This window comes from Podarcis bocagei, assembly GCF_964188305.1.
Source record: "Podarcis bocagei genome assembly, chromosome: 4".
NCBI classification, from domain to species: domain Eukaryota; kingdom Metazoa; phylum Chordata; class Lepidosauria; order Squamata; family Lacertidae; genus Podarcis; species Podarcis bocagei.
In genome coordinates, this window is record NC_138128.1 from 70,826,811 (window position 1) to 70,839,573 (window position 12,763).

At 51.3% G+C, this 12,763-nt stretch overlaps 1 long non-coding RNA gene across 1 annotated transcript; it reads right to left on the reverse strand.

Annotated features, from left to right (window-relative positions):
* Positions 1 to 7,089: 7,089 nt before the first annotated feature.
* Positions 7,090 to 9,549, reverse strand: LOC308584809. The gene is made up of 2 exons (XR_014007025.1): positions 8,400 to 9,549; positions 7,090 to 8,023 (listed from the first exon to the last, which is right to left on the reverse strand). It is a non-coding gene; the product is annotated as an uncharacterized lncRNA (long non-coding RNA).
* Positions 9,550 to 12,763: the final 3,214 nt, after the last annotated feature.

Genomic DNA, 12,763 nt, shown 5'->3' on the forward strand with positions numbered 1-12,763 from the left:
GGTGTGGGTAGTGGTTCTAATAAACCTGCCGGTGCCCGCCTCTCCCCCTTGGCTCGTTGGCATTGTTCACACCCTCTCACATACTCCCGCACATCTTCCCTGACCTTGGGCCACCAAAATTCCCTGGTAACCAGCCACATGGTTTTGTGTTGCCCAAAATGCCCTGCTGTGGGGCTATCGTGCAGTTGCTTGAGTACCTTCTCCCTCAATTCCCCTTCGGGTATATATAACGCTCCCTTGTAGTACAATGCCCCGTTTCTCTCCTCAAAACCCCCGGGTTTGTCTCCCTCCCTCCTGAGACCCCTGAGTTTGTCCTGGGCGTATTCATCATGCACCGTACCCTCTACCAACTCCCTTTGCCCCACCAATGCCGCCCCACACACCCAGCGGTCCTCTGGAATGACATGGGTCTCTGTTGGAGTTGGAACTTAACTGGTTAAGTTGTTCCCATGATGCCTCACCATTCTGACGTCACTTTTAGAAGCTTGGGAGGAGCTTCTGGGAAAAGTTTGTCAGTCCCACTATGTGAGCTGTGGGGAACAGACGCAGGGCAGTGATGGCTGCAACTAGCCCTGGAAATACCTGAGAAATGTTGGAAATAAATGCTGTATAGAGACAAACGGGACTCTGTGTGTTTGTCAAGAAGCTGAATCCAGCAGGTGACAGTTTTACAACGCTGTGCGAAGCTCTGCTGACCGTGACCAAGAGGAGCAGGGGCGGAAGCGTGCCGGGCAGCAATAAACCGCTAATCGAGGTTTGTAAATCAATTAGCGGGGGTCACGGCTAATAAAACAGCACAGGTTATGGGTCATCACCGCTTGTAAAACTGTCGAGCAGAGGCTTTGATCTGCGGTGTCGAGCAGAGGTGGAAGGCAAGCTGCAAGACGCAGAGAAGTGCCTGCGTTGCTGTGGAGCCAAGTTGCTGAGAACTGCCAAGAGCTGAGAGCAGCAAAGAATCGTTTCTCCGGACGGGTGCTGGATGAGCTGGTGATCTTGTGAGTACAGCTTGGGGCCCCTTGGGAGAACGGAAGAGGATGGCAGGCTGCCAGGTCTTGGAGGACTGTGGGAGGCTCACTTTAAGAAGTTGGGCAACCTGGCTGCTGATCTAAAGTCTACTGTTCTGGGTGCCAGGAAGCCAGAGGCCGTTCAGCGCTCCAGGGTGTTTGTGAGGCTGGAGGCGGAAAGCAAGGGCCCGGAGATGGCTGCTACAGAACAGAAAGACAAGATGGCGCTGATCACCTACGTGAGAGCCGGTGCACAGCTGGGAAAGGCTGTGGGCCCCGGAGGGGGGGCAAAGGGACTATTGGCACTTGGAAATGTCCTGCTGTGTTTGCTGTGAAGCTTCAGCAGGAGGCCAGAGCCCTGGAGAAGGAATACAAAAGCCTAAAGATGGCTGGAGCCCCTGTCCCTGATGCTTTAGCCACAAGGAGTGCTAGTGAGCAAGAAGGGGGGGCGGAAAGTTCCAAAGGCAAGTTTGAAAAAACTTTTCCACTGAACCTGCTGGGATGAAGCGGCGGTTCAGGGGGGGCGGATCTGGCAAGAGGTGCTTTTCCGGGAGGAGGAAGGCCAAGCCAGCTGGGAGGAGCCCCAGGCAGTGTTTTTCCACTGGAGTTCAACGTCTGCGTCGAGATTGCCCCCACCGGAGCAGAGAGACAAGACAGGATGTTGACAAGGTCAAACTGTTGAATTCTCATGGGAACCAGTCGGGTTTCCATGGCAACTGGTCTGAAAAAAAACAACCAGGCGTGAGACTGAGGCTGGTGAACGTGCCAGGTGCCAGCAAGAGACTCGTGGGACAAGGTCAGAGCAGAGTGTTGTTATTGGCTCTGCTGCTGATTGCAACTTGATTCCAGAGACATCTGCTGGGAAGCTGCGGAAATGCAGGGCTGTTTTGACAGGGATGACTGTTAGGTTCACAGACGGAACACAAAAATCAGTCTGTGGTGATGGCTAACGTGTTTTTCTCTACTTCACAGGAGGAGCAAAAGTTCTACGTTGTGCCGGGACTGAAGTGTTGTCTTTTATATGTATCAGCTCTAATGAAGCAGGGATACAATGCTCGTTTTGAAAATGACACCTGTTCCATTTTCAGAGGAGGGAGACAACGGGTCAACATGCAGAGGGAGAACAACGTCTTTGTTCTGGAGACACCTCTGGAGGGTTGTGGGAATGCTGGTAAGGCACAGGTGCAGTGTGCTAAGGTTCCCAGTCATGTGCAAAAGTTGCAAAGGTGCACAAAAAGGTGCAAAACCACCAAATGTGGGAGGAGGTCCCAAGGGTGCAGGGCATGCAAGGGTGCAAAGGTGCTTGGTTTTCCCGGGTTTGGGAGGGTAACCAAAGAGCCCTTTGAGCTGGTTCTCACAGATCTGTCAGGACCCAAGAGGTCTGAGAGTCTGGGTGAGGCCAGGTATGTGCTGTCGCTGACAGGTAACCACAGCCAGGTTGGCTGGTGTTTCTCTCTCAAATCACAGGGGGAGGTGGCGCAACTGATCCAGGATTGGGTTGCAGAGGTGGAACTAAGGTTCTCCACCAGGGTGCAAGGGTTCAGGAGCGACCGAGGGTCACAGTTTACTGGGTCTGCTCTGGAGGAGTTTTTCAAGGAAAAGGAAATACGTCACCAGGTGACGGGTGCAAAGTCTCCTCAAGGGGAGGAGAGGGAGGCAGAGACTGATCCCGGTGATGGGGATAAGGTCCAGAATCAGGGTTCAGATCCCGGTGATGGGGACCAGGTCCAAGGTCAGGGTTCAGGGCAGGTTTGGGCATCTCCAAGGGTTGTGAAAGGAGTGTCCAGGTGTGAGGCTTCATCTCCGGTAATGGAGAAAGCTCACAGAAGGATTGTCAAGTCAGAGGGGGAAACGTCTGACGGAGAAGACACAACTGCTGGCTCTAATGGGTCAGTAGGGTATCAGGTCACAGGTGCGTGGAAAAGTGTCGCACAGTGTGATTCTGGGAGTGTTGAAGGGGTTCAACAGGTGCCTGGGAAAGATGCTGGGAAAGAGCACAAGGCAAAGGGGAAGGTGTTGAACTCAAAAAGGTGTGGTCAGAATGTGATGCAAGGGGGGGTGTTGGAGTTGGAACTTAACTGGTTAAGTTGTTCCCATGATGCCTCACCATTCTGACGTCACTTTTAGAAGCTTGGGAGGAGCTTCTGGGAAAAGTTTGTCAGTCCCACTATGTGAGCTGTGGGGAACAGACGCAGGGCAGTGATGGCTGCAACTAGCCCTGGAAATACCTGAGAAATGTTGGAAATAAATGCTGTATAGAGACAAACGGGACTCTGTGTGTTTGTCAAGAAGCTGAATCCAGCAGGTGACAGTTTTACAACGCTGTGCGAAGCTCTGCTGACCGTGACCAAGAGGAGCAGGGGCGGAAGCGTGCCGGGCAGCAATAAACCGCTAATCGAGGTTTGTAAATCAATTAGCGGGGGTCACGGCTAATAAAACAGCACAGTCTCTTCGGGTGCTCCCTCCCCCTCCAAATATTCAGGTTTGCGTGAGAGAGCGTCCGCCCTAACGTTCTCTGGGCCTGGCACGTAACAAATCTCAAAGTTAAATTTGGAGAACTCCTGGGCCCATCTCAACTGCCGTTGGTTGAGCACTCGCGCAGTTCTCCAATACTCTAGATTCTTATGGTCCGTGCACACTTGCACCTTATGTTGTGCACCAATTAGCAGGTGCCTCCATTTCCGGAAAGCCTCATGAATAGCAAGAAGTTCCCGGTCGTACACCGTGTAGTTCCTCTCGGATTTGTTCAGCTTTCGCGAAAAGAAGGCACACGGTCGCCACTCTGACTCCTCCTTCCCCGACTGCAGAAGAAGCACCGCCCCTATGGCTCTGTCAGATGCGTCTGTTTCGACCCTCAGCTTCTTTTGTAAGTCCACATGCAGAAGTTGTTCTTCCGAGGCGAAGGCCCTCTTCAGTTCCTCAAACGCTCGCTCCGCCTCCGCCGTCCATACAAACTTCTTTTTACTGCTGAGACAGTCCGTAATGGGCGCCGTCAGGTGGGCGAAGTTTCGGATGAACTTACGATAAAAGTTTCCAAACCCTAGGAACCTCTGCACATCCTTCTTGGTTTTGGGTGTTTTCCAGTCCAGCACTGCCTGCACCTTACCGGGATCCATGGCCAATCCCTTGTCTGACAGGCGGTACCCCAGGAATTCCACCTCCTTGGTATGAAACCGACACTTCTCCAGTTTCACCCACAGCCTGTTGGCTTGCAGCCTGCTCAACACTTCTCTGACGTCTCTCACATGTTGCTCCTCATTCTCCGAATACACCAACACATCATCTAGGAAGGCAACGCAATTCTTGTAGAGCAAAGGACCCAGTACGTGGTTCATAAAAGATTGAAAGCACGCTGAGCCTGCTTGTAATCCAAAAGGCATAACGAGATATTCAAATGCCCCCAAAGGGGTAAACATGGTGGTTTTCCATTCATCCCCTTTCCTTATACGTATCAGGTTGTACGCCCCCCTTAGATCCAGCTTTGTAAAAATCTTTCCCTTCCTCACCCTGGTCAAAATATCATCAATCCTGGGCATAGGGAAAGTCACTGGTTCAGCCACTGCATTTAACCTCCTAAAATCACATACAAGTCTCGGCTTGTCCGTGTGCTTTTTATCCACAAAAAACACTGGGCTACCCCCCGCTGCTTTGGACTCTCTGATGAAGCCCCTCTTCAGGTTCTTGTCAATAAATTCTCGCAACTCCTGCATTTCTCTGTCTGACATGGCATACAACTTGCCCACAGGAAGCTGTGCTCCAGGGAGTAGATTGATCTGGCAATCAAAGGGCCTATGAGGGGGTAGTTGGTCAGCTTCCTTCTCGCTGAACACGTCGCTGAGATCTGCATACTGTGGTGGTACCTTCACCTTCTCCATTACTTCTGTCCCTGCTAGGGTGGCTTGGGCCCCTGCTGAACCCTTTTCCCCTTTGCAGTGTTCTAAGCAATGTGCTGAACCAAAGGAAACCACTCTTTGATGCCAGCCCACCAGCGGATCATGTAGCGCTAGCCAGCTCATTCCCAAAATAATGGGAGCGCCTCCCAAGGTGGCCACATTAAACGCTATCAGTTCTGTGTGCCTTGCCACCCTCATTATCATTGGGACGGTCTGCAAGCTGACTCCTCCTCCCAACAACTCCCTGCCATCGATCGTGGTCACCTGCAGGGGGTTGCTTAAAGGGATCGTCTGTATCTGGTGTTCAGCAGCAAACTCCTTGCTCATAAAATTGCAGGAGCTGCCTGAGTCCAACAGCGCCTTTATTTTTAGGGGGTGTCCATTTTGCAGCTCTAGCAACACATCAATAACTAGAGCAGGTTGAGGAGCTTCTGGCACGGGCACTTTCACTGCTCTTTGGCCTGGCTGCAGTGCCCCGACTGTGGCAACCAGGCGTTGGCTTTTACCTGCTCCGTTTCTCCCTGCTCTCCTCCCTCAACAGCTCCCACCATCCCTTGCCATTCCTTCCTCTGGGGGCAGACTCTGGCAAAGTGGCCTGGCTGTTGGCAGAGATAGCATTTCCGGGCGCCTTTTCCCTCCTTCTTAACCCCCTCACTGGGTTTTGAAAATGCGCGCGCGCGCGCTGTTCCGATTTCCATCGGCTCTGCCGGCGGGAAAGCTGGCTCAGGAATGTCTGGAATGCGGAACTCCTTCCAACGTTCCCCTCTCCCTTCCCGCCTCTCCAAGGCTCTTGCCTCCTGATGCGCTCCTATGGTCAGCGCAGATTTGGTCAGCTGATCCATAGACACCGCCCTGGGGCTCCGGGACAGCTCGTCTTTCACAGCCGAAGAAAGACCTTCTTCAAATAGCATCTGAATAGGTGCCGCCGATAAATCCCAACCCAGTCTGTGAATCAGCATGGTAAACTCAGTCCAGTACTCACGGACAGATCGGCTTCCCTGCTTGCAAGCCATTAGCTGTCTGCGCACCACCCCTTCCTCAATATCGCTGGAAAACATGATATCCATTGCTCTAAAGAACTTCATCGTGTCCTTTAGGACGTCATTGTGCGTTGCCATTAGGGGTCGAACCCAGTCCCGCGCCCCTTTCTCAAGATGCCCAATTACGAAAGCAACTCGCGATTCCTCATCAGGGAACTCATCGAACTGCACATTAATGGCATATTGCATCTCTGTCCTAAAGGCATGGTAATCCTTGGGGTCCCCCCCAAACTTCTGCACCAATCCTGGTACCTTTCTGGGGAACTGAGTGGCTCTCCCCTTCTTGTCTGCATCCTGAGCCCTTCTCTCCTCAAGCCTCGCCGTCTGCAGCGCAAGTTGGACTTCCAACGCTCGGTACCTTTCTTCCAAGCTTGGACCAGCGCCAACTCCTGCTCCTCCGGTTCCGGCTGGTTCGCTCATGATGCTTTCTCCTACACAGGCAGCGTACAGAGACTGTCAGACTGCTGTAATGGGATGATTAGCTGCTTGTGCGTAAAATCGTGCTCCCTCAGAGTTTGTGCGACTCCACAAACCTCTGTGTGTGACAGAGCTCCACAAACATGTCTGCTCTTAGTCACTCGTAGTGTCTGACAGTGGCTGTCTGCGGAAGCGTTTCCAGCAAAGAAGCTCCTTAACGGAAACGCGTCTCCTGGACTCACGGCGTGACAGTTTCCGGCGAGGTGTGGGTCTCCCTATGGGAGACTCAGATACCTCCCCACTGTTCTCGCTGGAAGCGTCTCTGAGCCCTCCCTCCTGCTCGCATTCCCTCAGAGATCCACTCCTCCCCCTGCTGGTTCCCGCCTCAGCTGTTGAGTCTCTTTCTTCCTCCCTGAGACCCTCCACCGCCTGATGCTCCGATGGCAGTTCCCTGACAGAATGGATAGGCCAGGACCAACAGAATTTGGACATCAAGGAAAGCTTTGGAAGCAACCAGAAGTGGCTTACCAGGCACAGCAGAACTGCTGTGCTCCCATAGCAGCTGTGAGCTCCAGTTTTTATACTTTGAACTTAACTTCTAGGTAACAGGGGCTTCCTTAGTGAGTGAACAACATGACACCATGTCCTTTTAATCACGCTTGTTCTTCCTAGTTTACGTTTGCGTGTTGAGTCCCACAGTGCCACCCCCAAAAAAATTCACACTTCACACTTCAATTTTTGTTTAAGGTTTTTGGCATAATTTTGGCCACAACTTTATTCAAATACAAAAAATGTGAGTGGTTGCTTAGGCATTGGTTTGACTATCTGTCCTTGCCCCCCAAGGACAGAGCTGGTCCCTTCCGGACACCACCGGAAGCCAGCGTGGGAAACAAGTATTGGGTGAGAAATGAAGCTGGGACACAGACCCACACCTCTCACCCTCATGTTCCGGTGGGGCTTGCACGGCCCAAGTCCGGCTCCACGGACAAGGACGAAAGAATGGCAAGCCCCTGGATTCCTTTAACGGAATTCCCTTTCCGCATCATTTGGAGGGATAGGCACTTACCCCTCCAAGAACCAATTTAACCAATGCCTAACCGCCATGGAGCCCACAGCTCCCCGCCAAACCACTCACAGCCCCAGCCAAGACCTCAGCTTGGACACCACCGCACCTAACCAAGCCTCATTACCAGAAGCAGAAAGGTGCACGCCATCAACTCGAAAAAAGGATGGCTCCTGAGAGAAAATCTCAGGATGAAAAATCACATCTCCGCCCAGCTCCACGATCTTTTTCGACACTGCGGAGTTAATGCATTTTCTGGCTCTTTCAGTGGCGGCTGGGCAACGACTGCCCTTCCAAGCGCGCCGTTGTAGCAGCCTTGACCAAAATATTTTCGCTGTTGGCACCATTGCCCGCAGCGCCTCCAAGTCCGACAAAATTGCAGCACGCAGGGAAAAACAGTCCGTAGAAACCAGGTCGTTCTCACCCAGCTGCACCACAATTGCCGATGGGGGTCCTTCCCATAGCAACTGCCTCCGAATCCGATGCAGGAGCTCTGACCAGCACATTCCCCTTCTGGACAGCCAAGACAACTGAATATGCCGAGGAAGGCCGAGACCTGGACCCATTCCCGACTGCCGTGCTGCAACACCAGCCCAGTGGATGATGCTGTGCCCCACCATCCAGATGCAGACAGCTGCTAAAACTGAGATAAACAAAACAATGTAAGAAACCATGTTAGCGAACATAACCTCTGAACGCACCCAATTTCCAGCGGCCCAAATCCTTTATTCTGGTGGCTGACAAGCCCCAGTGAGCTGCCGTCGTGGCAGCCCCAATCCTAAATGAATGGGGAGCAAAATCACCAGCTGTGCTGCCACAAGCCAGAATCGCCTTCCGCATCACCTTCGCAAATTGGTGCCTGCTAGGGGCGACCCATTTTCATGCCTGAGTAGAGGCCCATCCCCTGGGGTGCGCACCGCCAAGTACTTGCTGACATCTTTTACAGGGCAAGGGCCTTTGAATGCATTTGATTTCCAATGACCTGTATTTTATTTCCACTGCCTTATTAACACGGTTTCCGGCCTTCTCGGTGGTAGTTTGTCTAGGCATTGGTTCCCGACTAGCTGCACCTGACCTCAGCAGGGCAGCACTGACGACTGGGCCCCACCATATCGTCAGTACCAGCAAACATTGTGGGGGAGCAATGAATCCCAAGGCAATCGCATCCCACCAGGTGTCTTTCCCCATAGGGGAAAGATGCACCCCATCTGCCCTAAAGGGGGCAACTGCCTTGAAGAAAAATAGCAGGGTGCAATATTACAGAACCACCTAAAGCAAGGACCTATTTTATTTTATTTGTTATTTTATTTACTTTATTTATTTTATTCTATTGTCCACCGCCTTATTAACATGCTTTCTGGCCTGCTCAGTGGTAGTTTGTCTAGGCATTGGTTCCTGACTAGCTGCACCTGACCTCAGCAGGGCAGCACTGACGACTGGGCCCCACCATATCATCAGTACAAATAAACAGCGTGGGGGAGCAATGAACCAGGATCAGACTCAAGCTCACCCCCAAATGCTCCCAGGGACTCTTGCGTGGCCGTACCCCTCGAAAGGGGGTGACAAAAGCATGGCGAATCCTTGGATTCCCTTAATGGAATATCTTTGCACATTGGAGGGGACAGGTGCTCCAACCCCCGCTCCAGACCACCTTGAACCAATGCCTTAAATTATTTCGAGTCCAGGGAGAGCTGCCATCAACTCAATCCAAGCCCTCTTGCATGCAGGAATGCAAACTTATGCTGGAGGAAGACAGCAAACATTCTCGCCCAGCTGTACCACCAGCACTGCGGGAGGACCTGCACAGGTCACACTCGACCACACCAAAGGAAGGATCTCCTCCCAAAGCATTCCCCATCTGGACATCCAGTATATGTTCACATGGGCAGGAAGACTGAGATGGCGCCCCAGTTCAAACTCGTCAACATGCTTGCCAGCCTAGTGTACAATGCTGTGGCCCAAATGTGCACAGCTGCTCCTATGAAAAAGGAAATAACAGACAAGCATCAGCACAGACATCATTGTGACACTTCCTGATATAACCCTTGTCAGCGTCAAACTTCCAATGACCCGTATTCACAATCCTGTCTACTAACAGGCCCCCAGTGTGCAGCCTTTGCAGCAGCACCTAATCGTAAGGAATGAGGCGTGTTCAGCGGTAAGCAAGTCGCAGGCCGTAATAACTGGTGCACAACGTGAGCACATTGATTTTCATGCACTAGGGGCAGGCCAGCCCCCAGGGAATAAAAGCCAAATATTCTGTTATCCATAACCAGGCAAGGGCCCTCCTCACCTGTGGCGGGAAGCCTGATTGTGGCACTCCTGCCCACTAAGTCTGTTTTAGAGTTCCCAACTCTAATGACAAGCTCCAAAGGATGAGGAAAAGTCCTGAAGCAATAAGCCTCCAGACTCTCAGCCCCGTACTGGCTCCAACAACCATTTTCCCAACCCTCAGTGCGAAAATGCAATGGACTACTGAAAGGAGTCTTGCATTGATCTTTAACCAGCAGACAAGTTTTAACTTGTTGCAGATACTGCATAGGTAAAATTGACCGACTTCCTGCCCACTGTCCTATGAGGTTGGAGCCTATTCCAACCTTCCAAGGCCCTGCGCACTACAAACTTTATACAAGGGTCTCTGAAAAATAAAGCTTCAGTGTAACAGACATTGCAGCAGACTGAATTCTTATAGTTATAACAGCACGCCCCATCTGCAGCAGGTGGACCAAATACTGCAGGATCTGCTCAGAGGATGGGGGCCAATTCATCTGAATGGCCGAGGACTGCCAGCTTAAGGCTAAGAAATCCATCCTTTCCATAAGAGGTAAAAGCAGAAGGGGAAATGGAAGCTGCCGCTCTCTGTAATTACTAATTGTTGTCAAAATGCCACAGGTGGTCTGGAAAAGTCTGGCAATAGCTGAGTCTGGAGCCCAGGATCTGAAGCGCTTCATCTGAAAGTGGGATAGAGTGTCAGCGACATCATTAGAGGATCCCATAATTTGGAGAGTAGAAAGCACAATATTAAACCTTAAGTGGCGCAGCTCAAAAGCATGAGCAGGGCGGCAGAAACTGTGCTAGAGCGTGAGGACTGTTTTGCCAAGATGCTCACCACTACCTGGTTATTAAACCAAAAAACGATCCGATGGTCACTGAACTCCTCGGGCCACATGTGAACTGCTACTACAATGGGGAAAACTCAAGAAAAGTTATGTCACATGATTGCCTCACCACACCGGGCTTGAGGCCATAGCTTTGCACACCAGCAACCCTTGAAATAAAAACCAAAGGGCAAAGATCCAGCAGCACCAGCATGAAGCTGAAAATCCCTGTGCAGGTTCAAGGTATCCTGCCATGGCGAACTACTATTGCATACATGCAGGAATTGCTACCATCGCCTGATATCTGCCTTCACCACACTTGGTAGGCGTACACAAAGGTAAGGGGACCTCAGACAGCCTGGCCTGGTGGGAAGATTAATTAAGTGACCCAGCAAGATCGGATCTGAGGAAGCATCACTTGCTACGAGGAAGTATTACAAAATAACTTCCTTCAAGGCAGACAGCTTCTCCATAGGCAAGTGGTATGTTTTAGCAACGATATCCAACTGGATCCCTAAATAAAGGGGAATATTGGGCAAAAGGTATTGAGCTATTGCTTGCCAGCTTCCAGCCCCCGCTTGGGCAGGGGGCATCTTGTGCTGCCATCATGATATGTGAATTTACAGGGCCGATGCTGGCCAGAACCCCTAAAGAAGTCCCGACAAAGCTGCTGCCGAGCCAGCTTCCTTTTCAGACACACACTCTGTGCAATGCAAAAAACACACTCCGTGCAGTGCACACACTCTCCATGCAATGCAACTACACACTCCGTGCAATGCAACTACACCCCCCGTGCAATGCAAAAACACGCTCTGTGCAATGCAACTACACACTCCGTGCAATGCACGCACAAACCCTCCGTGCAATGCAACTACACACTCCGTTCAATGCAACTACACACTCCGTGCAATGCAAAACACACTCCCTGCAATGCACACACACTCCATGCAATGCAACTACATTCCATGCAATGCAACTACACACTCCGTGCACTGCACACACCCTCCGTTCAATGCAACTACATACTCCGTGCAATGCACACACACTCTGTGCAGTGCAAAAAACACACTCTCTGCAATGCAACTACACCCTCCATGCAATGCACACACCCTCCGTGCAATGCACACACCTTCCGTACAATGCAACAACCCACTTTGTGCAATGCAGCAACCCACTTCGTACAATGCAACACACTTCATGCAATACAACACACTTTGTGCAATGCAACTACACACTCCGTGCAATGCACACACACCCTCCATGCAATGCACACACCCTCCGTGCAATGCAACTGCAAATCTCTCACGCAATGCAATGCAATTGCAGCCCGTGCAGCGCCGTGCTCTGCAACGCACAGAGCAAACTGCAATGCAGGTACGCAAAGGTGCTTTCCCCCAGTTGCATATTGCAAACGTGGCGCCTGTTACATCCCTCACAGTGAGGTAACCACCAAAAGGACCTAAGTGTCCAGGTAGAGCAATGGGGGAGCATGCAGCTGTCCCATACCGGGACCAATCCTGCAACCTAGGCATTACCGGCACTATGCGCTGACCCAGTGAAACCAAAGCTTCATGGACCACATGGGGACACTATTCAGGCTGGAAATGCTTCCAGGCCATCGAATTCTAGGGCAAAACCCTAGGATCACCTGCTAGGCCAGGCATAAATGTTTCCAGTGAAATAGCAGAGTTGAGGTAGCCCACAGCTTGTCCAGGTACCCCTGCTTGCCCTTTTAGAGGGAAGCACCCCTTCAAGAAACCCAAAGTTCTTCTATCACAAATGGGCCAAACTACCCAGCAACAGAATAGCCCAAAAGGAGCAGTTTGTTTTGTTTTGTTATAACAATGGCTAAGAGGGGGATATGAACCCTGTCTCCCAGGTCCTAGTCCTACACTTTAGCCACCAAGCCACAATGGCTCATCTCTAAAATGGCAGTCGCCACTATCAGGGCAAAACAAACTTAAAGAAAATAAACTCGTTCAGAAACAGCATAGTTCAAGAGCATATACAGAGTGCTCATAGTCCTTGGAGGCACAGGGAGCCTCTGGGGCCCTCTGTCTGCCTCAGATATACATTAGCAGCAACTGGGCCTGCAAGCAGATACATTCCTATAGCGAGAATGTCATAACAATATTAAAGGAACTCAAATTAGTGCTCCCACCCAAGGCTAGCTTAAAATTTGGCCAACAGCGCTGCACACACTCAAAATAAAGCCAATCTTCGGGGATACTATAAACGAAAGTGATTC